Here is a 22,971-nt window from a genome sequence, read left to right as displayed (position 1 = left end):
TCTAGGAAACATCACTTCATCTGGTTCTGACTACTTAAAAACTGTTCAAAAAAGATAGAGGTTGCGTTGGCCGGGAATCGAACACGAGTCAACTGCTTGGAAGGCAGCTATGCTCACCACTATACCACCAACGCACATATTTGCAGCCTTTTCATACTTTCTCTGAGCGCCACAAGAATCAAGGCAATGTTTAGGGAAACAACACTAAATCTGCTTCAGAACATATTGAGAGAGTCGAAGAAAAGTTTGGAAAAAGGAAAAGCGCTGCATTTTTGTATGTTCTTTCACTAGTATGAGAAATTCAAAAACTTTCTAGGAAACAACACTTCATCTGGTTCTGACTACTTAAAAACTGTTCAAAAAAGATAGAGGTTGCGTTGGCCGGGAATCGAACACAGGTCAACTGCTTGGAAGGCAGCTATGCTCACCACTATACCACCAACGCACATATTTGCAGCCTTTTCATACTTTCTCTGAGCGCCACAAGAATCAAGGCAATGTTTAGGGAAACAACACTAAATCTGCTTCAGAACATATTGAGAGAGTCGAAGAAAAGTTTGGAAAAAGGAAAAGCGCTGCATTTTTGTATGTTCTTTCACTAGTATGAGAAATTCAAAAACTTTCTAGGAAACATCACTTCATCTGGTTCTGACTACTTAAAAACTGTTCAAAAAAGATAGAGGTTGCGTTGGCCGGGAATCGAACCCGGGTCAACTGCTTGGAAGGCAGCTATGCTCACCACTATACCACCAACGCACATATTTGCAGCCTTTTCATACTTTCTCTGAGCGCCACAAGAATCAAGGCAATGTTTAGGGAAACAACACTAAATCTGCTTCAGAACATATTGAGAGAGTCGAAGAAAAGTTTGGAAAAAGGAAAAGCGCTGCATTTTTGCATGTTCCTTTACTAGTATGAGAAATTCAACAACTTTCTAGGAAACATCACTTCATCTGGTTCTGACTACTTAAAAACTGTTCAAAAAAGATAGAGGTTGCGTTGGCCGGGAATTGAACCCGGGTCAACTGCTTGGAAGGCAGCTATGCTCACCACTATACCACCAACGCACATATTTGCAGCTTTTTCATACTTTCTCTGAGCGCCGCAAGAATCAAGGCAATGTTTAGGGAAACAACACTAAATCTGCTTCAGACCATATTGAGAGAGTCGAAGAAAAGTTTGGAAAAAGGAAAAGCGCTGCATTTTTGCATGTTCCTTTACTACTATGAGAAATTCAAAAACTTTCTAGGAAACATCACTTCATCTGGTTCTGACTACTTAAAAACTGTTCAAAAAAGATAGAGGTTGCGTTGGCCGGGAATCGAACACGGGTCAACTGCTTGGAAGGCAGCTATGCTTACCACTATACCACCAACGCACATATTTGCAGCCTTTTCATACTTTCTCTGAGCGCCACAAGAATCAAGGCAATGTTTAGGGAAACAACACTAAATCTGCTTCAGAACATATTGAGAGAGTCGAAGAAAAGTTTGGAAAAAGGAAAAGCGCTGCATTTTTGTATGTTCTTTCACTAGTATGAGAAATTCAAAAACTTTCTAGGAGACATCACTTCATCTGGTTCTGACTACTTAAAAACTGTTCAAAAAAGATAGAGGTTGCGTTGGCCGGGAATCGAACCCGGGTCAACTGCTTGGAAGGCAGCTATGCTCACCACTATACCACCAACGCACATATTTGCAGCCTTTTCATACTTTCTCTGAGCGCCACAAGAATCAAGGCAATGTTTAGGGAAACAACACTAAATCTGCTTCAGAACATATTGAGAGAGTCGAAGAAAAGTTTGGAAAAAGGAAAAGCGCTGCATTTTTGCATGTTCCTTTACTAGTATGAGAAATTCAACAACTTTCTAGGAAACATCACTTCATCTGGTTCTACATAAAAACTGTTCAAAAAAGATAGAGGTTGCGTTGGCCGGGAATCAACCCGGGTCAACTGCTTGGAAGGCAGCTATGCTCACCACTATACCACCAACGCACATATTTGCAGCCTTTTCATACTTTCTCTGAGCGCCGCAAGAATCAAGGCAATGTTTAGGGAAACAACACTAAATCTGCTTCAGACCATATTGAGAGAGTCGAAGAAAAGTTTGGAAAAAGGAAAAGCGCTGCATTTTTGCATGTTCCTTTACTAGTATGAGAAATTCAACAACTTTCTAGGAAACATCACTTCATCTGGTTCTGACTACTTAAAAACTGTTCAAAAAAGATAGAGGTTGCGTTGGCCGGGAATCGAACACGAGTCAACTGCTTGGAAGGCAGCTATGCTCACCACTATACCACCAACGCACATATTTGCAGCCTTTTCATACTTTCTCTGAGCGCCACAAGAATCAAGGCAATGTTTAGGGAAACAACACTAAATCTGCTTCAGAACATATTGAGAGAGTCGAAGAAAAGTTTGGAAAAAGGAAAAGCGCTGCATTTTTGTATGTTCTTTCACTAGTATGAGAAATTCAAAAACTTTCTAGGAAACATCACTTCATCTGGTTCTGACTACTTAAAAACTGTTCAAAAAAGATAGAGGTTGCGTTGGCCGGGAATCAAACACGGGTCAACTGCTTGGAAGGCAGCTATGCTCACCACTATACCACCAACGCACATATTTGCAGCCTTTTCATACTTTCTCTGAGCGCCACAAGAATCAAGGCAATGTTTAGGGAAACAACACTAAATCTGCTTCAGAACATATTGAGAGAGTCGAAGAAAAGTTTGGAAAAAGGAAAAGCGCTGCATTTTTGTATGTTCTTTCACTAGTATGAGAAATTCAAAAACTTTCTAGGAAACATCACTTCATCTGGTTCTGACTACTTAAAAACTGTTCAAAAAAGATAGAGGTTGCGTTGGCCGGGAATCGAACCCGGGTCAACTGCTTGGAAGGCAGCTATGCTCACCACTATACCACCAACGCACATATTTGCAGCCTTTTCATACTTTCTCTGAGCGCCACAAGAATCAAGGCAATGTTTAGGGAAACAACACTAAATCTGCTTCAGAACATATTGAGAGAGTCGAAGAAAAGTTTGGAAAAAGGAAAAGCGCTGCATTTTTGCATGTTCCTTTACTAGTATGAGAAATTCAAAAACTTTCTAGGAAACATCACTTCATCTGGTTCTGACTACTTAAAAACTGTTCAAAAAAGATAGAGGTTGCGTTGGCCGGGAATCGAACCCGGGTCAACTGCTTGGAAGGCAGCTATGCTCACCACTATACCACCAACGCACATATTTGCAGCCTTTTCATACTTTCTCTGAGCGCCGCAAGCATCAAGGCAATGTTTAGGGAAACAACACTAAATCTGCTTCAGACCATATTGAGAGAGTCGAAGAAAAGTTTGGAAAAAGGAAAAGCGCTGCATTTTTGCATGTTCTTTCACTAGTATGAGAAATTCAACAACTTTCTAGGAAACATCACTTCATCTGGTTCTGACTACTTAAAAACTGTTCAAAAAAGATAGAGGTTGCGTTGGCCGGGAATCGAACCCGGGTCAACTGCTTGGAAGGCAGCTATGCTCACCACTATACCACCAACGCACATATTTGCAGCGTTTTCATACTTTCTCTGAGCGCCGCAAGAATCAAGGCAATGTTTAGGGAAACAACACTAAATCTGCTTCAGACCATATTGAGAGAGTCGAAGAAAAGTTTGGAAAAAGGAAAAGCGCTGCATTTTTGCATGTTCCTTTACTACTATGAGAAATTCAAAAACTTTCTAGGAAACATCACTTCATCTGGTTCTGACTACTTAAAAACTGTTCAAAAAAGATAGAGGTTGCGTTGGCCGGGAATCGAACCCGGGTCAACTGCTTGGAAGGCAGCTATGCTCACCACTATACCACCAACGCACATATTTGCAGCCTTTTCATACTTTCTCTGAGCGCCACAAGAATCAAGGCAATGTTTAGGGAAACAACACTAAATCTGCTTCAGACCATATTGAGAGAGTCGAAGAAAAGTTTGGAAAAAGGAAAAGCGCTGCATTTTTGCATGTTCTTTCACTAGTATGAGAAATTCAAAAACTTTCTAGGAAACATCACTTCATCTGGTTCTGACTACTTAAAAACTGTTCAAAAAAGATAGAGGTTGCGTTGGCCGGGAATCGAACCCGGGTCAACTGCTTGGAAGGCAGCTATGCTCACCACTATACCACCAACGCACATATTTGCAGCCTTTTCATACTTTCTCTGAGCGCCGCAAGAATCAAGGCAATGTTTAGGGAAACAACACTAAATCTGCTTCAGACCATATTGAGAGAGTCGAAGAAAAGTTTGGAAAAAGGAAAAGCGCTGCATTTTTGCATGTTCTTTCACTAGTATGAGAAATTCAAAAACTTTCTAGGAAACATCACTTCATCTGGTTCTGACTACTTAAAAACTGTTCAAAAAAGATAGAGGTTGCGTTGGCCGGGAATCGACCCCGGGTCAACTGCTTGGAAGGCAGCTATGCTCACCACTATACCACCAACGCACATATTTGCAGCCTTTTCATACTTTCTCTGAGCGCCGCAAGAATCAAGGCAATGTTTAGGGAAACAACACTAAATCTGCTTCAGACCATATTGAGAGAGTCGAAGAAAAGTTTGGAAAAAGGAAAAGCGCTGCATTTTTGCATGTTCCTAAACTACTATGAGAAATTCAAAAACTTTCTAGGAAACATCACTTCATCTGGTTCTGACTACTTAAAAACTGTTCAAAAAAGATAGAGGTTGCGTTGGCCGGGAATCGACCACGGGTCAACTGCTTGGAAGGCAGCTATGCTCACCACTATACCACCAACGCACATATTTGCAGCCTTTTCATACTTTCTCTGAGCGCCACAAGAATCAAGGCAATGTTTAGGGAAACAACACTAAATCTGCTTCAGAACATATTGAGAGAGTCGAAGAAAAGTTTGGAAAAAGGAAAAGCGCTGCATTTTTGTATGTTCTTTCACTAGTATGAGAAATTCAAAAACTTTCTAGGAAACATCACTTCATCTGGTTCTGACTACTTAAAAACTGTTCAAAAAAGATAGAGGTTGCGTAGGCCGGGAATCGAACCCGGGTCAACTGCTTGGAAGGCAGCTATGCTCACCACTATACCACCAACGCACATACTTGCAGCCTTTTCATACTTTCTCTGAGCGCCACAAGAATCAAGGCAATGTTTAGGTAAACAACACTAAATCTGCTTCAGACCATATTGAGAGAGTCGAAGAAAAGTTTGGAAAAAGGAAACGCGCTGCATTTTTGCATGTTCCTTTACTAGTATGAGAAATTCAACAACTTTCTAGGAAACATCACTTCATCTGGCTCTACATAAAAACTGTTCAAAAAAGATAGAGGTTGCGTTGGCCGGGAATCGAACCCGGGTCAACTGCTTGGAAGGCAGCTATGCTCACCACTATACCACCAACGCACATATTTGCAGCCTTTTGATACTTTCTCTGAGCGCCACAAGAATCAAGGCAATGTTTAGGGAAACAACACTAAATCTGCTTCAGACCATAATGAGAGAGTCGAAGAAAAGTTTGGAAAAAGGAAAAGCGCTGCATTTTTGCATGTTCCTTTACTAGTATGAGAAATTCAACAACTTTCTAGGAAACATCACTTCATCTGGTTCTGACTACTTAAAAACTGTTCAAAAAAGATAGAGTTTGCGTTGGCCGGGAATCAAACCCGGGGCAGCTGCTTGGAAGGCAGCTATGCTCTGCACTATACCACCAACGCACATATTTGCAGCCTTTTCATACTTTCTCTGAGCGCCACAAGAATCAAGGCAATGTTTAGGGAAACAACACTAAATCTGCTTCAGACCATATTGAGAGAGTCGAAGAAAAGTTTGGAAAAAGGAAAAGCGCTGCATTTTTGCATGTTCTTTCACTAGTATGAGAAATTCAAAAACTTTCTAGGAAACATCACTTCATCTGGTTCTGACTACTTAAAAACTGTTCAAAAAAGATAGAGGTTGCGTTGGCCGGGAATCGACCCCGGGTCAACTGCTTGGAAGGCAGCTATGCTCACCACTATACCACCAACGCACATATTTGCAGCCTTTTCATACTTTCTCTGAGCGCCGCAAGAATCAAGGCAATGTTTAGGGAAACAACACTAAATCTGCTTCAGACCATATTGAGAGAGTCGAAGAAAAGTTTGGAAAAAGGAAAAGCGCTGCATTTTTGCATGTTCCTAAACTACTATGAGAAATTCAAAAACTTTCTAGGAAACATCACTTCATCTGGTTCTGACTACTTAAAAACTGTTCAAAAAAGATAGAGGTTGCGTTGGCCGGGAATCGACCACGGGTCAACTGCTTGGAAGGCAGCTATGCTCACCACTATACCACCAACGCACATATTTGCAGCCTTTTCATACTTTCTCTGAGCGCCACAAGAATCAAGGCAATGTTTAGGGAAACAACACTAAATCTGCTTCAGAACATATTGAGAGAGTCGAAGAAAAGTTTGGAAAAAGGAAAAGCGCTGCATTTTTGTATGTTCTTTCACTAGTATGAGAAATTCAAAAACTTTCTAGGAAACATCACTTCATCTGGTTCTGACTACTTAAAAACTGTTCAAAAAAGATAGAGGTTGCGTAGGCCGGGAATCGAACCCGGGTCAACTGCTTGGAAGGCAGCTATGCTCACCACTATACCACCAACGCACATACTTGCAGCCTTTTCATACTTTCTCTGAGCGCCACAAGAATCAAGGCAATGTTTAGGTAAACAACACTAAATCTGCTTCAGACCATATTGAGAGAGTCGAAGAAAAGTTTGGAAAAAGGAAACGCGCTGCATTTTTGCATGTTCCTTTACTAGTATGAGAAATTCAACAACTTTCTAGGAAACATCACTTCATCTGGTTCTACATAAAAACTGTTCAAAAAAGATAGAGGTTGCGTTGGCCGGGAATCGAACCCGGGTCAACTGCTTGGAAGGCAGCTATGCTCACCACTATACCACCAACGCACATATTTGCAGCCTTTTGATACTTTCTCTGAGCGCCACAAGAATCAAGGCAATGTTTAGGGAAACAACACTAAATCTGCTTCAGACCATAATGAGAGAGTCGAAGAAAAGTTTGGAAAAAGGAAAAGCGCTGCATTTTTGCATGTTCCTTTACTAGTATGAGAAATTCAACAACTTTCTAGGAAACATCACTTCATCTGGTTCTGACTACTTAAAAACTGTTCAAAAAAGATAGAGTTTGCGTTGGCCGGGAATCAAACCCGGGGCAGCTGCTTGGAAGGCAGCTATGCTCACCACTATACCACCAACGCACATATTTGCAGCCTTTTCATACTTTCTCTGAGCGCCACAAGAATCAAGGCAATGTTTAGGGAAACAACACTAAATCTGCTTCAGAACATATTGAGAGAGTCGAAGAAAAGTTTGGAAAAAGGAAAAGCGCTGCATTTTTGCATGTTCCTTTACTAGTATTAGAAATTCAAAAACTTTCTAGGAAACATCACTTCATCTGGTTCTGACTACTTAAAAACTGTTCAAAAAAGATAGAGGTTGCGTTGTCCGGGAATCGAACCCGGGTCAACTGCTTGGAAGGCAGCTATGCTCACCACTATACCACCAACACACATATTTGCAGCCTTTTCATACTTTCTCTGAGCGCCACAAGAATCAAGGCAATGTTTAGAGAAACAACACTAAATCTGCTTCAGACCATAATGAGAGAGTCGAAGAAAAGTTTGGAAAAAGGAAAAGCGCTGCATTTTTGCATGTTCCTTTACTACTATGAGAAATTCAAAAACTTTCTAGGAAACATCACTTCATCTGGTTCTGACTACTTAAAAACTGTTCAAAAAAGATAGAGGTTGCGTTGGCAGGGAATCGAACCCGTGTCAACTGCTTGGAAGGCAGCTATGCTCACCACTATACCACCAACGCACATATTTGCAGCATTTTCATACTTTCTCTGAGCGCCGCAAGAATCAAGGCAATGTTTAGGGAAACAACACTAAATCTGCTTCAGACCATATTGAGAGAGTCGAAGAAAAGTTTGGAAAAAGGAAAAGCGCTGCATTTTTGCATGTTCCTTTACTACTATGAGAAATTCAACAACTTTCTAGGAAACATCACTTCATCTGGTTCTACATAAAAACTGTTCAAAAAAGATAGAGGTTGCGTTGGCCGGGAATCGAACCCAGGTCAACTGCTTGGAAGGCAGCTATGCTCACCACTATACCATCAACGCACATATTTGCAACCTTTTCATACTTTCTCTGAGCGCCACAAGAATCAAGGCAATGTTTAGGGAAACAACACTAAATCTGCTTGAGACCATATTGAGAGAGTCGAAGAAAAGTTTGGAAAAAGGAAAAGCGCTGCATTTTTGCATGTTCCTTCACTAGTATGAGAAATTCAAAAACTTTCTAGGAAACATCACTTCATCTGGTTCTGACTACTTAAAAACTGTTCAAAAAAGATAGAGTTTGCGTTGGCCGGGAATCGAACCCGGGTCAACTGCTTGGAAGGCAGCTATGCTCATCACTATACAACCAACGCACATATTTGCAGCCTTTTCATACTTTCTCTGAGCGCCGCAAGAATCAAGGCAATGTTTAGGGAAACAACACTAAATCTGCTTCAGACCATATTGAGAGAGTCGAAGAAAAGTTTGGAAAAAGGAAAAGCGCTGCATTTTTGCATGTTCCTTTACTACTATGAGAAATTCAAAAACTTTCTAGGAAACATCACTTCATCTGGTTCTGACTACTTAAAAACTGTTCAAAAAAGATAGAGGTTGCGTTGGCCGGGAATCGAACCCGGGTCAACTGCTTGGAAGGCAGCTATGCTCACCACTATACCACCAACGCACATATTTGCAGCCTTTTCATACTTTCTCTGAGCGCCACAAGATTCAAGGCAATGTTTAGGGAAACAACACTAAATCTGCTTCAGACCATATTGAGAGAGTCGAAGAAAAGTTTGGAAAAAGGAAAAGCGCTGCATTTTTGTATGTTCTTTCACTAGTATGAGAAATTCAAAAACTTTCTAGGAAACATCACTTCATCTGGTTCTGACTACTTAAAAACTGTTCAAAAAAGATAGAGGTTGCGTTGGCCGGGAATCGAACCCGGGTCAACTGCTTGGAAGGCAGCTATGCTCACCACTATACCACCAACGCACATATTTGCAGCCTTTTCATACTTTCTCTGAGCGCCACAAGAATCAAGGCAATGTTTAGGGAAACAACACTAAATCTGCTTCAGACCATATTGAGAGAGTCGAAGAAAAGTTTGGAAAAAGGAAAAGCGCTGCATTTTTGCATGTTCCTTTACTAGTATGAGAAATTCAAAAACTTTCTAGGAAACATCACTTCATCTGGTTCTGACTACTTAAAAACTGTTCAAAAAAGATAGAGGTTGCGTTGGCCGGGAATCGAACCCGGGTCAACTGCTTGGAAGGCAGCTATGCTCACCACTATACCACCAACGCACATATTTGCAGCCTTTTCATACTTTCTCTGAGCGCCACAAGAATCAAGGCAATGTTTAGGGAAACAACACTAAATCTGCTTCAGACCATATTGAGAGAGTCGAAGAAAAGTTTGGAAAAAGGAAAAGCGCTGCATTTTTGCATGTTCTTTCACTAGTATGAGAAATTCAAAAACTTTCTAGGAAACATCACTTCATCTGGTTCTGACTACTTAAAAACTGTTCAAAAAAGATAGAGGTTGCGTTGGCCGGGAATTGAACCCGGGTCAACTGCTTGGAAGGCAGCTATGCTCACCACTATACCACCAACGCACATATTTGCAGCCTTTTCATACTTTCTCTGAGCGCCGCAAGAATCAAGGCAATGTTTAGGGAAACAACACTAAATCTGCTTCAGACCATATTGAGAGAGTCGAAGAAAAGTTTGGAAAAAGGAAAAGCGCTGCATTTTTGCATGTTCTTTCACTAGTATGAGAAATTCAAAAACTTTCTAGGAAACATCACTTCATCTGGTTCTGACTACTTAAAAACTGTTCAAAAAAGATAGAGGTTGCATTGGCCGGGAATCGACCCCGGGTCAACTGCTTGGAAGGCAGCTATGCTCACCACTATACCACCAACGCACATATTTGCAGCCTTTTCATACTTTCTCTGAGCGCCGCAAGAATCAAGGCAATGTTTAGGGAAACAACACTAAATCTGCTTCAGACCATATTGAGAGAGTCGAAGAAAAGTTTGGAAAAAGGAAAAGCGCTGCATTTTTGCATGTTCCTTTACTACTATGAGAAATTCAAAAACTTTCTAGGAAACATCACTTCATCTGGTTCTGACTACTTAAAAACTGTTCAAAAAAGATAGAGGTTGCGTTGGCCGGGAATCGAACCCGGGTCAACTGCTTGGAAGGCAGCTATGCTCACCACTATACCACCAACGCACATATTTGCAGCCTTTTCATACTTTCTCTGAGCGCCACAAGAATCAAGGCAATGTTTAGGGAAACAACACTAAATCTGCTTCAGAACATATTGAGAGAGTCGAAGAAAAGTTTGGAAAAAGGAAAAGCGCTGCATTTTTGTATGTTCTTTCACTAGTATGAGAAATTCAAAAACTTTCTAGGAAACATCACTTCATCTGGTTCTGACTACTTAAAAACTGTTCAAAAAAGATAGAGGTTGCGTTGTCCGGGAATCGAACCCGGGTCAACTGCTTGGAAGGCAGCTATGCTCACCACTATACCACCAACGCACATATTTGCAGCCTTTTCATACTTTCTCTGAGCGCCACAAGAATCAAGGCAATGTTTAGGGAAACAACACTAAATCTGCTTCAGAACATATTGAGAGAGTCGAAGAATAGTTTGGAAAAAGGAAAAGCGCTGCATTTTTTCATGTTCCTTTACTAGTATGAGAAATTCAACAACTTTCTAGGAAACATCACTTCATCTGGTTCTGACTACTTAAAAACTGTTCAAAAAAGATAGAGGTTGCGTTGGCCGGGAATCGAACACGAGTCAACTGCTTGGAAGGCAGCTATGCTCACCACTATACCACCAACGCACATATTTGCAGCCTTTTCATACTTTCTCTGAGCGCCACAAGAATCAAGGCAATGTTTAGGGAAACAACACTAAATCTGCTTCAGAACATATTGAGAGAGTCGAAGAAAAGTTTGGAAAAAGGAAAAGTGCTGCATTTTTGTATGTTCTTTCACTAGTATGAGAAATTCAAAAACTTTCTAGGAAACATCACTTCATCTGGTTCTGACTACTTAAAAACTGTTCAAAAAAGATAGAGGTTGCGTTGGCCGGGAATCGAACCCGGGTCAACTGCTTGGAAGGCAGCTAGGCTCACCACTATACCACCAACGCACATATTTGCAGCCTTTTCATACTTTCTCTGAGCGCCACAAGAATCAAGGCAATGTTTAGGGAAACAACACTAAATCTGCTTCAGAACATATTGAGAGAGTCGAAGAAAAGTTTGGAAAAAGGAAAAGCGCTGCATTTTTGTATGTTCTTTCACTAGTATGAGAAATTCAAAAATTTTCTAGGAAACATCACTTCATCTGGTTCTGACTACTTAAAAACTGTTCAAAAAAGATAGAGGTTGCGTTGGCCGGGAATCGACCCCGGGTCAACTGCTTGGAAGGCAGCTATGCTCACCACTATACCACCAACGCACATATTTGCAACCTTTTCATACTTTCTCTGAGCGCCGCAAGAATCAAGGCAATGTTTAGGGAAACAACACTAAATCTGCTTCAGACCATATTGAGAGAGTCGAAGAAAAGTTTGGAAAAAGGAAAAGCGCTGCATTTTTGCATGTTCCTTTACTACTATGAGAAATTCAAAAACTTTCTAGGAAACATCACTTCATCTGGTTCTGACTACTTAAAAACTGTTCAAAAAAGATAGAGGTTGCGTTGGCCGGGAATCGAACACGAGTCAACTGCTTGGAAGGCAGCTATGCTCACCACTATACCACCAACGCACATATTTGCAGCCTTTTCATACTTTCTCTGAGCGCCACAAGAATCAAGGCAATGTTTAGGGAAACAACACTAAATCTGCTTCAGACCATATTGAGAGAGTCGAAGAAAAGTTTGGAAAAAGGAAAAGCGCTGCATTTTTGCATGTTCTTTCACTAGTATGAGAAATTCAAAAACTTTCTAGGAAACATCACTTCATCTGGTTCTGACTACTTAAAAACTGTTCAAAAAAGATAGAGGTTGCGTTGGCCGGGAATCGAACCCGGGTCAACTGCTTGGAAGGCAGCTATGCTCACCACTATACCACCAACGCACATATTTGCAGCCTTTTCATACTTTCTCTGAGCGCCGCAAGAATCAAGGCAATGTTTAGGGAAACAACACTAAATCTGCTTCAGACCATATTGAGAGAGTCGAAGAAAAGTTTGGAAAAAGGAAAAGCGCTGCATTTTTGCATGTTCTTTCACTAGTATGAGAAATTCAAAAACTTTCTAGGAAACATCACTTCATCTGGTTCTGACTACTTAAAAACTGTTCAAAAAAGATAGAGGTTGCGTTGGCCGGGAATCGACCCCGGGTCAACTGCTTGGAAGGCAGCTATGCTCACCACTATACCACCAACGCACATATTTGCAGCCTTTTCATACTTTCTCTGAGCGCCACAAGAATCAAGGCAATGTTTAGGGAAACAACACTAAATCTGCTTCAGACCATATTGAGAGAGTCGAAGAAAAGTTTGGAAAAAGGAAAAGCGCTGCATTTTTGCATGTTCTTTCACTACTATGAGAAATTCAAAAACTTTCTAGGAAACATCACTTCATCTGGTTCTGACTACTTAAAAACTGTTCAAAAAAGATAGAGGTTGCGTTGGCCGGGAATCGAACACGGGTCAACTGCTTGGAAGGCAGCTATGCTCACCACTATACCACCAACGCACATATTTGCAGCCTTTTCATACTTTCTCTGAGCGCCACAAGAATCAAGGCAATGTTTAGGGAAACAACACTAAATCTGCTTCAGACCATATTGAGAGAGTCGAAGAAAAGTTTGGAAAAAGGAAAAGCGCTGCATTTTTGTATGTTCTTTCACTAGTATGAGAAATTCAAAAACTTTCTAGGAAACATCACTTCATCTGGTTCTGACTACTTAAAAACTGTTCAAAAAAGATAGAGGTTGCGTTGGCCGGGAATCGAACCCAGGTCAACTGCTTGGAAGGCAGCTATGCTCACCACTATACCACCAACGCACATATTTGCAGCCTTTTCATACTTTCTCTGAGCGCCACAAAAATCAAGGCAATGTTTAGGGAAATAACACTAAATCTGCTTCAGACCATATTGAGAGAGTCGAAGAAAAGTTTGGAAAAAGGAAACGCGCTGCATTTTTGCATGTTCCTTTACTAGTATGAGAAATTCAACAACTTTCTAGGAAACATCACTTCATCTGGTTCTACATAAAAACTGTTCAAAAAAGATTGAGGTTGCATTGGCCGGGAATCGAACCCGGGTCAACTGCTTGGAAGGCAGCTATGCTCACCACTATACCACCAACGCACATATTTGCAGCCTTTTCATACTTTCTCTGAGCGCCGCAAGAATCAAGGCAATGTTTAGGGAAACAACACTAAATCTGCTTCAGACCATATTGAGAGAGTCGAAGAAAAGTTTGGAAAAAGGAAAAGCGCTGCATTTTTGCATGTTCCTTTACTACTATGAGAAATTCAAAAACTTTCTAGGAAACATCACTTCATCTGGTTCTGACTACTTAAAAACTGTTCAAAAAAGATAGAGGTTGCGTTGGCCGGGAATCGAACACGGGTCAACTGCTTGGAAGGCAGCTATGCTCACCACTATACCACCAACGCACATATTTGCAGCCTTTTCATACTTTCTCTGAGCGCCACAAGAATCAAGGCAATGTTTAGGGAAACAACACTAAATCTGCTTCAGAACATATTGAGAGAGTCGAAGAAAAGTTTGGAAAAAGGAAAAGCACTGCATTTTTCCATGTTCTTTCACTAGTATGAGAAATTCAACAACTTTCTAGGAAACATCACTTCATCTGGTTCTACATAAAAACTGTTCAAAAACACTAGAAGTTGCGTTGGCCGGGAATCGAACCCGGGACAACTGCTTGGAAGGCAGCTATGCTCACCACTATACCACCAACGCACATATTTGCAGCCTTTTCATACTTTCTCTGAGCGCCACAAGAATCAAGGCAATGTTTAGGGAAACAACACTAAATCTGCTTCAGAACATATTGAGAGAGTCGAAGAAAAGTTTGGAAAAAGGAAAAGCGCTGCATTTTTGCATGTTCCTTTACTAGTATGAGAAATTCAACAACTTTCTAGGAAACATCATTTCATCTGGTTCTACATAAAAACTGTTCAAAAAAGATAGAGGTTGCGTTGGCCGGGAATCGAACCCGGGTCAACTGCTTGGAAGGCAGCTATGCTCACCACTATACCACCAACGCACATATTTGCAGCCTTTTCATACTTTCTCTGAGCGCCGCAAGCATCAAGGCAATGTTTAGGGAAACAACACTAAATCTGCTTCAGACCATATTGAGAGAGTCGAAGAAAAGTTTGGAAAAAGGAAAAGCGCTGCATTTTTGCATGTTCCTTTACTACTATGAGAAATTCAAAAACTTTCTAGGAAACATCACTTCATCTGGTTCTGACTACTTAAAAACTGTTCAAAAAAGATAGAGGTTGCGTTGGCCGGGAATCGAACACGAGTCAACTGCTTGGAAGGCAGCTATGCTCACCACTATACCACCAACGCACATTTTTGCAGCCTTTTCATACTTTCTCTGAGCGCCACAAGAATCAAGGCAATGTTTAGGGAAACAACACTAAATCTGCTTCAGAACATATTGAGAGAGTCGAAGAAAAGTTTGGAAAAAGGAAAAGCGCTGCATTTTTGTATGTTCTTTCACTAGTATGAGAAATTCAAAAACTTTCTAGGAAACATCACTTCATCTGGTTCTGACTACTTAAAAACTGTTCAAAAAAGATAGAGGTTGCGTTGGCCGGGAATCGAACCCGGGTCAACTGCTTCGAAGGCAGCTATGCTCACCACTATACCACCAACACACATATTCGCAGCCTTTTCATACTTTCTCTGAGCGCCACAAGAATCAAGGCAATGTTTAGGGAAACAACACTAAATCTGCTTCAGAACATATTGAGAGAGTCGAAGAAAAGTTTGGAAAAAGGAAAAGCGCTGCATTTTTGCATGTTCCTTCACTAGTATGAGAAATTCAACAACTTTCTAGGAAACATCACTTCATCTGGTTCTACATAAAAACTGTTCAAAAAAGATAGAGGTTGCGTTGGCCGGGAATCGAACCCGGGTCAACTGCTTGGAAGGCAGCTATGCTCACCACTATACCACCAACGCACATATTTGCAGCCTTTTCATACTTTCTCTGAGCGCCGCAAGAATCAAGGCAATGTTTAGGGAAACAACACTAAATCTGCTTCAGACCATATTGAGAGAGTCGAAGAAAAGTTTGGAAAAAGGAAAAGCGCTGCATTTTTGCATGTTCTTTCACTAGTATGAGAAATTCAAAAACTTTCTAGGAAACATCACTTCCTCTGGTTCTGACTACTTAAAAACTGTTCAAAAAAGATAGAGGTTGCGTTGGCCGGGAATCGAACCCGGGTCAACTGCTTGGAAGGCAGCTATGCTCACCACTATACCACCAACGCACATATTTACAGCCTTTTCATACTTTCTCTGAGCGCCGCAAGAATCAAGGCAATGTTTAGGGAAACAACACTAAATCTGCTTCAGACCATATTGAGAGAGTCGAAGAAAAGTTTGGAAAAAGGAAAAGCGCTGCATTTTTGCATGTTCTTTCACTAGTATGAGAAATTCAAAAACTTTCTAGGAAACATCACTTCATCTGGTTCTGACTACTTAAAAACTGTTCAAAAAAGATAGAGGTTGCGTTGGCCGGGAATCGACCCCGGGTCAACTGCTTGGAAGGCAGCTATGCTCACCACTATACCACCAACGCACATATTTGCAGCCTTTTCATACTTTCTCTGAGCGCCGCAAGAATCAAGGCAATGTTTAGGGAAACAACACTAAATCTGCTTCAGACCATATTGAGAGAGTCGAAGAAAAGTTTGGAAAAAGGAAAAGCGCTGCATTTTTGCATGTTCCTAAACTACTATGAGAAATTCAAAAACTTTCTAGGAAACATCACTTCATCTGGTTCTGACTACTTAAAAACTGTTCAAAAAAGATAGAGGTTGCGTTGGCCGGGAATCGACCACGGGTCAACTGCTTGGAAGGCAGCTATGCTCACCACTATAACACCAACGCACATATTTGCAGCCTTTTCATACTTTCTCTGAGCGCCACAAGAATCAAGGCAATGTTTAGGGAAACAACACTAAATCTGCTTCAGAACATATTGAGAGAGTCGAAGAAAAGTTTGGAAAAAGGAAAAGCGCTGCATTTTTGTATGTTCTTTCACTAGTATGAGAAATTCAAAAACTTTCTAGGAAACATCACTTCATCTGGTTCTACATAAAAACTGTTCAAAAAAGATAGAGGTTGCGTTGGCCGGGAATCGAACCCGGGTCAACTGCTTGGAAGGCAGCTATGCTCACCACTATACCACCAACGCACATATTTCCAGCCTTTTCATACTTTCTCTGAGCGCCACAAGAATCAAGGCAATGTTTAGGGAAACAACACTAAATCTGCTTCAGACCATAATGAGAGAGTCGAAGAAAAGTTTGGAAAAAGGAAAAGCGCTGCATTTTTGCATGTTCCTTTACTAGTATGAGAAATTCAACAACTTTCTAGGAAACATCACTTCATCTGGTTCTGACTACTTAAAAACTGTTCAAAAAAGATAGAGTTTGCGTTGGCCGGGAATCGAACCCGGGTCAACTGCTTGGAAGGCAGCTATGCTCACCACTATACCACCAACACACATATTTGCAGCCTTTTCATACTTTCTCTGAGCGCCACAAGAATCAAGGCAATGTTTAGAGAAACAACACTAAATCTGCTTCAGACCATAATGAGAGAGTCGAAGAAAAGTTTGGAAAAAGGAAAAGCGCTGCATTTTTGCATGTTCCTTTACTACTATGAGAAATTCAAAAACTTTCTAGGAAACATCACTTCATCTGGTTCTGACTACTTAAAAACTGTTCAAAAAAGATAGAGGTTGCGTTGGCAGGGAATCGAACCCGGGTCAACTGCTTGGAAGGCAGCTATGCTCACCACTATACCACCAACGCACATATTTGCAGCATTTTCATACTTTCTCTGAGCGCCGCAAGAATCAAGGCAATGTTTAGGGAAACAACACTAAATCTGCTTCAGACCATATTGAGAGAGTCGAAGAAAAGTTTGGAAAAAGGAAAAGCGCTGCATTTTTGCATGTTCCTTTACTACTATGAGAAATTCAAAAACTTTCTAGGAAACATCACTTCATCTGGTTCTGACTACTTAAAAACTGTTCAAAAAAGATAGAGGTTGCGTTGGCCGGGAATCGAACCCGGGTCAACTGCTTGGAAGGCAGCTATGCTCACCACTATACCACCAACGCACATATTTGCAGCCTTTTCATACTTTCTCTGAGCGCCGCAAGAATCAAGGCAATGTTTAGGGAAACAACACTAAATCTGCTTCAGACCATAATGAGAGAGTCGAAGAAAAGTTTGGAAAAAGGAAAAGCGCTGCATTTTTGCATGTTCCTTTACTAGTATGAGAAATTCAAAAACTTTCTAGGAAACATCACTTCATCTGGTTCTGACTACTTAAAAACTGTTCAAAAAAGATAGAGGTTGCGTTGGCCGGGAATCGACCCCGGGTCAACTGCTTGGAAGGCAGCTATGCTCACCACTATACCACCAACGCACATATTCGCAGCCTTTTCATACTTTCTCTGAGCGCCACAAGAATCAAGGCAATGTTTAGGGAAACAACACTAAATCTGCTTCAGAACATATTGAGAGAGTCGAAGAAAAGTTTGGAAAAAGGAAACGCGCTGCATTTTTGCATGTTCCTTTACTAGTATGAGAAATTCAACAACTTTCTAGGAAACATCACTTCATCTGGTTCTACATAAAAACTGTTCAAAAAAGATAGAGGTTGCGTTGGCCGGGAATCGAACCCGGGTCAACTGCTTGGAAGGCAGCTATGCTCACCACTATACCACCAACGCACATATTTGCAGCCTTTTCATACTTTCTCTGAGCGCCACAAGAATCAAGGCAATGTTTAGGGAAACAACACTAAATCTGCTTCAGACCATAATGAGAGAGTCGAAGAAAAGTTTGGAAAAAGGAAAAGCGCTGCATTTTTGCATGTTCCTTTACTAGTATGAGAAATTCAACAACTTTCTAGGAAACATCACTTCATCTGGTTCTGACTACTTAAAAACTGTTCAAAAAAGATAGAGTTTGCGTTGGCCGGGAATCGAACCCGGGTCAACTGCTTGGAAGGCAGCTATGCTCACCACTATACCACCAACACACATATTTGCAGCCTTTTCATACTTTCTCTGAGCGCCACAAGAATCAAGGCAATGTTTAGAGAAACAACACTAAATCTGCTTCAGACCATAATGAGAGAGTCGAAGAAAAGTTTGGAAAAAGGAAAAGCGCTGCATTTTTGCATGTTCCTTTACTACTATGAGAAATTCAAAAACTTTCTAGGAAACATCACTTCATCTGGTTCTGACTACTTAAAAACTGTTCAAAAAAGATAGAGGTTGCGTTGGCAGGGAATCGAACCCGGGTCAACTGCTTGGAAGGCAGCTATGCTCACCACTATACCACCAACGCACATATTTGCAGCATTTTCATACTTTCTCTGAGCGCCGCAAGAATCAAGGCAAAGTTTAGGGAAACAACACTAAATCTGCTTCAGACCATATTGAGAGAGTCGAAGAAAAGTTTGGAAAAAGGAAAAGCGCTGCATTTTTGCATGTTCCTTTACTAGTATGAGAAATTCAACAACTTTCTAGGAAACATCACTTCATCTGGTTCTGACTACTTAAAAACTGTTCAAAAAAGATAGAGGTTGCGTTGGCCGGGAATCGAACCCGGGTCAACTGCTTGGAAGGCAGCTATGCTCACCACTATACCACCAACGCACATATTTGCAGCCTTTTCATACTTTCTCTGAGCGCCACAAGAATCAAGGCAATGTTTAGGGAAACAACACTAAATCTGCTTCAGAACATATTGAGAGAGTCGAAGAAAAGTTTGGAAAAAGGAAAAGCGCTGCATTTTTGTATGTTCTTTCACTAGTATGAGAAATTCAAAAACTTTCTAGGAAACATCACTTCATCTGGTTCTGACTACTTAAAAACTGTTCAAAAAAGATAGAGGTTGCGTTGGCCGGGAATCGAACCCGGGTCAACTGCTTGGAAGGCAGCTATGCTCACCACTATACCACCAACGCACATATTTGCAGCCTTTTCATACTTTCTCTGAGCGCCGCAAGAATCAAGGCAATGTTTAGGGAAACAACACTAAATCTGCTTCAGACCATATCGAGAGAGTCGAAGAAAAGTTTGGAAAAAGGAAAAGCGCTGCATTTTTGCATGTTCTTTCACTAGTATGAGAAATTCAAAAACTTTCTAGGAAACATCACTTCATCTGGTTCTGACTACTTAAAAACTGTTCAAAAAAGATAGAGGTTGCGTTGGCCGGGAATCGAACCCGGGTCAACTGCTTGGAAGGCAGCTATGCTCACCACTATACCACCAACGCACATATTTGCAGCCTTTTCATACTTTCTCTGAGCGCCACAAGAATCAAGGCAATGTTTAGGGAAACAACACTAAATCTGCTTCAGAACATATTGAGAGAGTCGAAGAAAAGTTTGGAAAAAGGAAAAGCGCTGCATTTTTGTATGTTCTTTCACTAGTATGAGAAATTCAACAACTTTCTAGGAAACATCACTTCATCTGGTTCTACATAAAAACTGTTCAAAAAAGATAGAGGTTGCGTTGGCCGGGAATCGAACCCGGGTCAACTGCTTGGAAGGCAGCTATGCTCACCACTATACCATCAACGCACATATTTGCAACCTTTTCATACTTTCTCTGAGCGCCACAAGAATCAAGGCAATGTTTAGGGAAACAACACTAAATCTGCTTCAGACCATATTGAGAGAGTCGAAGAAAAGTTTGGAAAAAGGAAAAGCGCTGCATTTTTGCATGTTCCTTTACTAGTATGAGAAATTCAAAAACTTTCTAGGAAACATCACTTCATCTGGTTCTGACTACTTAAAAACTGTTAAAAAAAGATAGAGGTTGCGTTGGCCGGGAATCGAACCCGGGTCAACTGCTTGGAAGGCAGCTATGCTCACCACTATACCACCAACGCACATATTTGCAGCCTTTTCATACTTTCTCTGAGCGCCGCAAGAATCAAGGCAATGTTTAGGGAAACAACACTAAATCTGCTTCAGACCATATTGAGAGAGTCGAAGAAAAGTTTGGAAAAAGGAAAAGCGCTGCATTTTTGCATGTACCTTTACTAGTATGAGAAATTCAACAACTTTCTAGGAAACATCACTTCATCTGGTTCTGACTACTTAAAAACTGTTCAAAAAAGATAGAGTTTGCGTTGGCCGGGAATCGAACCCGGGTCAACTGCTTGGAAGGCAGCTATGCTCTGCACTATACCACCAACGCACATTTTTGCAGCCTTTTCATACTTTCTCTGAGCGCCACAAGAATCAAGGCAATGTTTAGGGAAACAACACTAAATCTGCTTCAGAACATATTGAGAGAGTCGAAGGAAAGTTTGGAAAAAGGAAAAGCGCTGCATTTTTGCATGTTCTTTCACTAGTATGAGAAATTCAAAAACTTTCTAGGAAACATCACTTCATCTGGTTCTGACTACTTAAAAACTGTTCAAAAAAGATAGAGGTTGCGTTGGCCGGGAATCGAACCCGGGTCAACTGCTTGGAAGGCAGCTATGCTCACCACTATACCACCAACGCACATATTTGCAGCCTTTTCATACTTTCTCTGAGCGCCACAAGATTCAAGGCAATGTTTAGGGAAACAACACTAAATCTGCTTCAGACCATATTGAGAGAGTCGAAGAAAAGTTTGGAAAAAGGAAAAGCGCTGCATTTTTGTATGTTCTTTCACTAGTATGAGAAATTCAAAAACTTTCTAGGAAACATCACTTCATCTGGTTCTGACTACTTAAAAACTGTTCAAAAAAGATAGAGGTTGCGTTGGCCGGGAATCGAACCCGGGTCAACTGCTTGGAAGGCAGCTATGCTCACCACTATACCACCAACGCACATACTTGCAGCCTTTTCATACTTTCTCTGAGCGCCACAAGAATCAAGGCAATGTTTAGGGAAACAACACTAAATCTGCTTCAGACCATATTGAGAGAGTCGAAGAAAAGTTTGGAAAAAGGAAAAGCGCTGCATTTTTGCATGTTCCTTTACTAGTATGAGAAATTCAAAAACTTTCTAGGAAACATCACTTCATCTGGTTCTGACTACTTAAAAACTGTTCAAAAAAGATAGAGGTTGCGTTGGCCGGGAATCGAACCCGGGTCAACTGCTCGGAAGGCAGCTATGCTCACCACTATACCACCAACGCACATATTTGCAGCCTTTTCATACTTTCTCTGAGCGCCACAAGAATCAAGGCAATGTTTAGGGAAACAACACTAAATCTGCTTCAGACCATATTGAGAGAGTCGAAGAAAAGTTTGGAAAAAGGAAAAGCGCTGCATTTTTGCATGTTCTTTCACTAGTATGAGAAATTCAAAAACTTTCTAGGAAACATCACTTCATCTGGTTCTGACTACTTAAAAACTGTTCAAAAAAGATAGAGGTTGCGTTGGCCGGGAATTGAACCCGGGTCAACTGCTTGGAAGGCAGCTATGCTCACCACTATACCACCAACGCACATATTTGCAGCCTTTTCATACTTTCTCTGAGCGCCACAAGAATCAAGGCAATGTTTAGGGAAACAACACTAAATCTGCTTCAGACCATATTGAGAGAGTCGAAGAAAAGTTTGGAAAAAGGAAAAGCGCTGCATTTTTGCATGTTCTTTCACTAGTATGAGAAATTCAAAAACTTTCTAGGAAACATCACTTCATCTGGTTCTGACTACTTAAAAACTGTTCAAAAAAGATAGAGGTTGCATTGGCCGGGAATCGACCCCGGGTCAACTGCTTGGAAGGCAGCTATGCTCACCACTATACCACCAACGCACATATTTGCAGCCTTTTCATACTTTCTCTGAGCGCCGCAAGAATCAAGGCAATGTTTAGGGAAACAACACTAAATCTGCTTCAGACCATATTGAGAGAGTCGAAGAAAAGTTTGGAAAAAGGAAAAGCGCTGCATTTTTGCATGTTCCTTTACTACTATGAGAAATTCAAAAACTTTCTAGGAAACATCACTTCATCTGGTTCTGACTACTTAAAAACTGTTCAAAAAAGATAGAGGTTGCGTTGGCCGGGAATCGAACCCGGGTCAACTGCTTGGAAGGCAGCTATGCTCACCACTATACCACCAACGCACATATTTGCAGTTTTTTCATACTTTCTCTGAGCGCCACAAGAATCAAGGCAATGTTTAGGGAAACAACACTAAATCTGCTTCAGAACATATTGAGAGAGTCGAAGAAAACTTTGGAAAAAGGAAAAGCGCTGCATTTTTGCATGTTCCTTTACTAGTATGAGAAATTCAACAACTTTCTAGGAAACATCACTTCATCTGGTTCTACATAAAAACTGTTCAAAAAAGATAGAGGTTGCGTTGGCCGGGAATCGAACCCGGGTCAACTGCTTGGAAGGCAGCTATGCTCACCACTATACCACCAACGCACATATTTGCAGCCTTTTCATACTTTCTCTGAGCGCCGCAAGAATCAAGGCAATGTTTAGGGAAACAACACTAAATCTGCTTCAGACCATATTGAGAGAGTCGAAGAAAAGTTTGGAAAAAGGAAAAGCGCTGCATTTTTGCATGTTCCTTTACTACTATGAGAAATTCAAAAACTTTCTAGG

At 41.0% G+C, this 22,971-nt stretch overlaps 29 non-coding genes across 29 annotated transcripts; all 29 read right to left on the bottom strand.

Moving 5' to 3' along the window:
* Positions 1–684: 684 nt before the first annotated feature.
* Positions 685–756, bottom strand: TRNAG-UCC (transfer RNA glycine (anticodon UCC)). Its single transcript has one exon. It is a non-coding gene; the product is annotated as a tRNA-Gly (tRNA).
* An 861-nt stretch (positions 757–1,617) lies between these two features.
* Positions 1,618–1,689, bottom strand: TRNAG-UCC (transfer RNA glycine (anticodon UCC)). The gene has a single exon. It is a non-coding gene; the product is annotated as a tRNA-Gly (tRNA).
* A 1,167-nt stretch (positions 1,690–2,856) lies between these two features.
* Positions 2,857–2,928, bottom strand: TRNAG-UCC (transfer RNA glycine (anticodon UCC)). The gene has a single exon. It is a non-coding gene; the product is annotated as a tRNA-Gly (tRNA).
* A 239-nt stretch (positions 2,929–3,167) lies between these two features.
* TRNAG-UCC (transfer RNA glycine (anticodon UCC)) lies at positions 3,168–3,239 on the bottom strand. The gene has a single exon. It is a non-coding gene; the product is annotated as a tRNA-Gly (tRNA).
* Positions 3,240–3,478: 239 nt separating this feature from the next.
* TRNAG-UCC (transfer RNA glycine (anticodon UCC)) lies at positions 3,479–3,550 on the bottom strand. The gene has a single exon. It is a non-coding gene; the product is annotated as a tRNA-Gly (tRNA).
* Positions 3,551–3,789: 239 nt separating this feature from the next.
* On the bottom strand, positions 3,790–3,861 carry TRNAG-UCC (transfer RNA glycine (anticodon UCC)). The gene has a single exon. It is a non-coding gene; the product is annotated as a tRNA-Gly (tRNA).
* A 239-nt stretch (positions 3,862–4,100) lies between these two features.
* Positions 4,101–4,172, bottom strand: TRNAG-UCC (transfer RNA glycine (anticodon UCC)). Its single transcript has one exon. It is a non-coding gene; the product is annotated as a tRNA-Gly (tRNA).
* A 1,168-nt stretch (positions 4,173–5,340) lies between these two features.
* TRNAG-UCC (transfer RNA glycine (anticodon UCC)) lies at positions 5,341–5,412 on the bottom strand. Its single transcript has one exon. It is a non-coding gene; the product is annotated as a tRNA-Gly (tRNA).
* Positions 5,413–6,891: 1,479 nt separating this feature from the next.
* On the bottom strand, positions 6,892–6,963 carry TRNAG-UCC (transfer RNA glycine (anticodon UCC)). Its single transcript has one exon. It is a non-coding gene; the product is annotated as a tRNA-Gly (tRNA).
* A 1,790-nt stretch (positions 6,964–8,753) lies between these two features.
* TRNAG-UCC (transfer RNA glycine (anticodon UCC)) lies at positions 8,754–8,825 on the bottom strand. The gene has a single exon. It is a non-coding gene; the product is annotated as a tRNA-Gly (tRNA).
* Positions 8,826–9,064: 239 nt separating this feature from the next.
* Positions 9,065–9,136, bottom strand: TRNAG-UCC (transfer RNA glycine (anticodon UCC)). The gene has a single exon. It is a non-coding gene; the product is annotated as a tRNA-Gly (tRNA).
* Positions 9,137–9,375: 239 nt separating this feature from the next.
* On the bottom strand, positions 9,376–9,447 carry TRNAG-UCC (transfer RNA glycine (anticodon UCC)). The gene has a single exon. It is a non-coding gene; the product is annotated as a tRNA-Gly (tRNA).
* Positions 9,448–10,308: 861 nt separating this feature from the next.
* Positions 10,309–10,380, bottom strand: TRNAG-UCC (transfer RNA glycine (anticodon UCC)). The gene has a single exon. It is a non-coding gene; the product is annotated as a tRNA-Gly (tRNA).
* A 1,794-nt stretch (positions 10,381–12,174) lies between these two features.
* TRNAG-UCC (transfer RNA glycine (anticodon UCC)) lies at positions 12,175–12,246 on the bottom strand. Its single transcript has one exon. It is a non-coding gene; the product is annotated as a tRNA-Gly (tRNA).
* Positions 12,247–14,339: 2,093 nt separating this feature from the next.
* Positions 14,340–14,411, bottom strand: TRNAG-UCC (transfer RNA glycine (anticodon UCC)). The gene has a single exon. It is a non-coding gene; the product is annotated as a tRNA-Gly (tRNA).
* A 550-nt stretch (positions 14,412–14,961) lies between these two features.
* Positions 14,962–15,033, bottom strand: TRNAR-UCG (transfer RNA arginine (anticodon UCG)). The gene has a single exon. It is a non-coding gene; the product is annotated as a tRNA-Arg (tRNA).
* Positions 15,034–15,268: 235 nt separating this feature from the next.
* TRNAG-UCC (transfer RNA glycine (anticodon UCC)) lies at positions 15,269–15,340 on the bottom strand. The gene has a single exon. It is a non-coding gene; the product is annotated as a tRNA-Gly (tRNA).
* Positions 15,341–15,579: 239 nt separating this feature from the next.
* Positions 15,580–15,651, bottom strand: TRNAG-UCC (transfer RNA glycine (anticodon UCC)). The gene has a single exon. It is a non-coding gene; the product is annotated as a tRNA-Gly (tRNA).
* An 857-nt stretch (positions 15,652–16,508) lies between these two features.
* TRNAG-UCC (transfer RNA glycine (anticodon UCC)) lies at positions 16,509–16,580 on the bottom strand. The gene has a single exon. It is a non-coding gene; the product is annotated as a tRNA-Gly (tRNA).
* An 861-nt stretch (positions 16,581–17,441) lies between these two features.
* Positions 17,442–17,513, bottom strand: TRNAG-UCC (transfer RNA glycine (anticodon UCC)). The gene has a single exon. It is a non-coding gene; the product is annotated as a tRNA-Gly (tRNA).
* Positions 17,514–18,059: 546 nt separating this feature from the next.
* On the bottom strand, positions 18,060–18,131 carry TRNAG-UCC (transfer RNA glycine (anticodon UCC)). The gene has a single exon. It is a non-coding gene; the product is annotated as a tRNA-Gly (tRNA).
* Positions 18,132–18,992: 861 nt separating this feature from the next.
* TRNAG-UCC (transfer RNA glycine (anticodon UCC)) lies at positions 18,993–19,064 on the bottom strand. The gene has a single exon. It is a non-coding gene; the product is annotated as a tRNA-Gly (tRNA).
* Positions 19,065–19,303: 239 nt separating this feature from the next.
* TRNAG-UCC (transfer RNA glycine (anticodon UCC)) lies at positions 19,304–19,375 on the bottom strand. The gene has a single exon. It is a non-coding gene; the product is annotated as a tRNA-Gly (tRNA).
* A 239-nt stretch (positions 19,376–19,614) lies between these two features.
* Positions 19,615–19,686, bottom strand: TRNAG-UCC (transfer RNA glycine (anticodon UCC)). Its single transcript has one exon. It is a non-coding gene; the product is annotated as a tRNA-Gly (tRNA).
* Positions 19,687–20,232: 546 nt separating this feature from the next.
* On the bottom strand, positions 20,233–20,304 carry TRNAG-UCC (transfer RNA glycine (anticodon UCC)). The gene has a single exon. It is a non-coding gene; the product is annotated as a tRNA-Gly (tRNA).
* Positions 20,305–20,854: 550 nt separating this feature from the next.
* Positions 20,855–20,926, bottom strand: TRNAG-UCC (transfer RNA glycine (anticodon UCC)). Its single transcript has one exon. It is a non-coding gene; the product is annotated as a tRNA-Gly (tRNA).
* A 239-nt stretch (positions 20,927–21,165) lies between these two features.
* TRNAG-UCC (transfer RNA glycine (anticodon UCC)) lies at positions 21,166–21,237 on the bottom strand. Its single transcript has one exon. It is a non-coding gene; the product is annotated as a tRNA-Gly (tRNA).
* Positions 21,238–22,409: 1,172 nt separating this feature from the next.
* Positions 22,410–22,481, bottom strand: TRNAG-UCC (transfer RNA glycine (anticodon UCC)). The gene has a single exon. It is a non-coding gene; the product is annotated as a tRNA-Gly (tRNA).
* Positions 22,482–22,716: 235 nt separating this feature from the next.
* TRNAG-UCC (transfer RNA glycine (anticodon UCC)) lies at positions 22,717–22,788 on the bottom strand. Its single transcript has one exon. It is a non-coding gene; the product is annotated as a tRNA-Gly (tRNA).
* Positions 22,789–22,971: the final 183 nt, after the last annotated feature.

The sequence above is a fragment of the Engystomops pustulosus genome, chromosome 3 (assembly GCF_040894005.1).
Source record: "Engystomops pustulosus chromosome 3, aEngPut4.maternal, whole genome shotgun sequence".
In the NCBI taxonomy this organism is placed as follows: Eukaryota; Metazoa; Chordata; class Amphibia; order Anura; family Leptodactylidae; genus Engystomops; species Engystomops pustulosus.
This window is presented reverse-complemented; position numbering and strand designations above follow the sequence as displayed.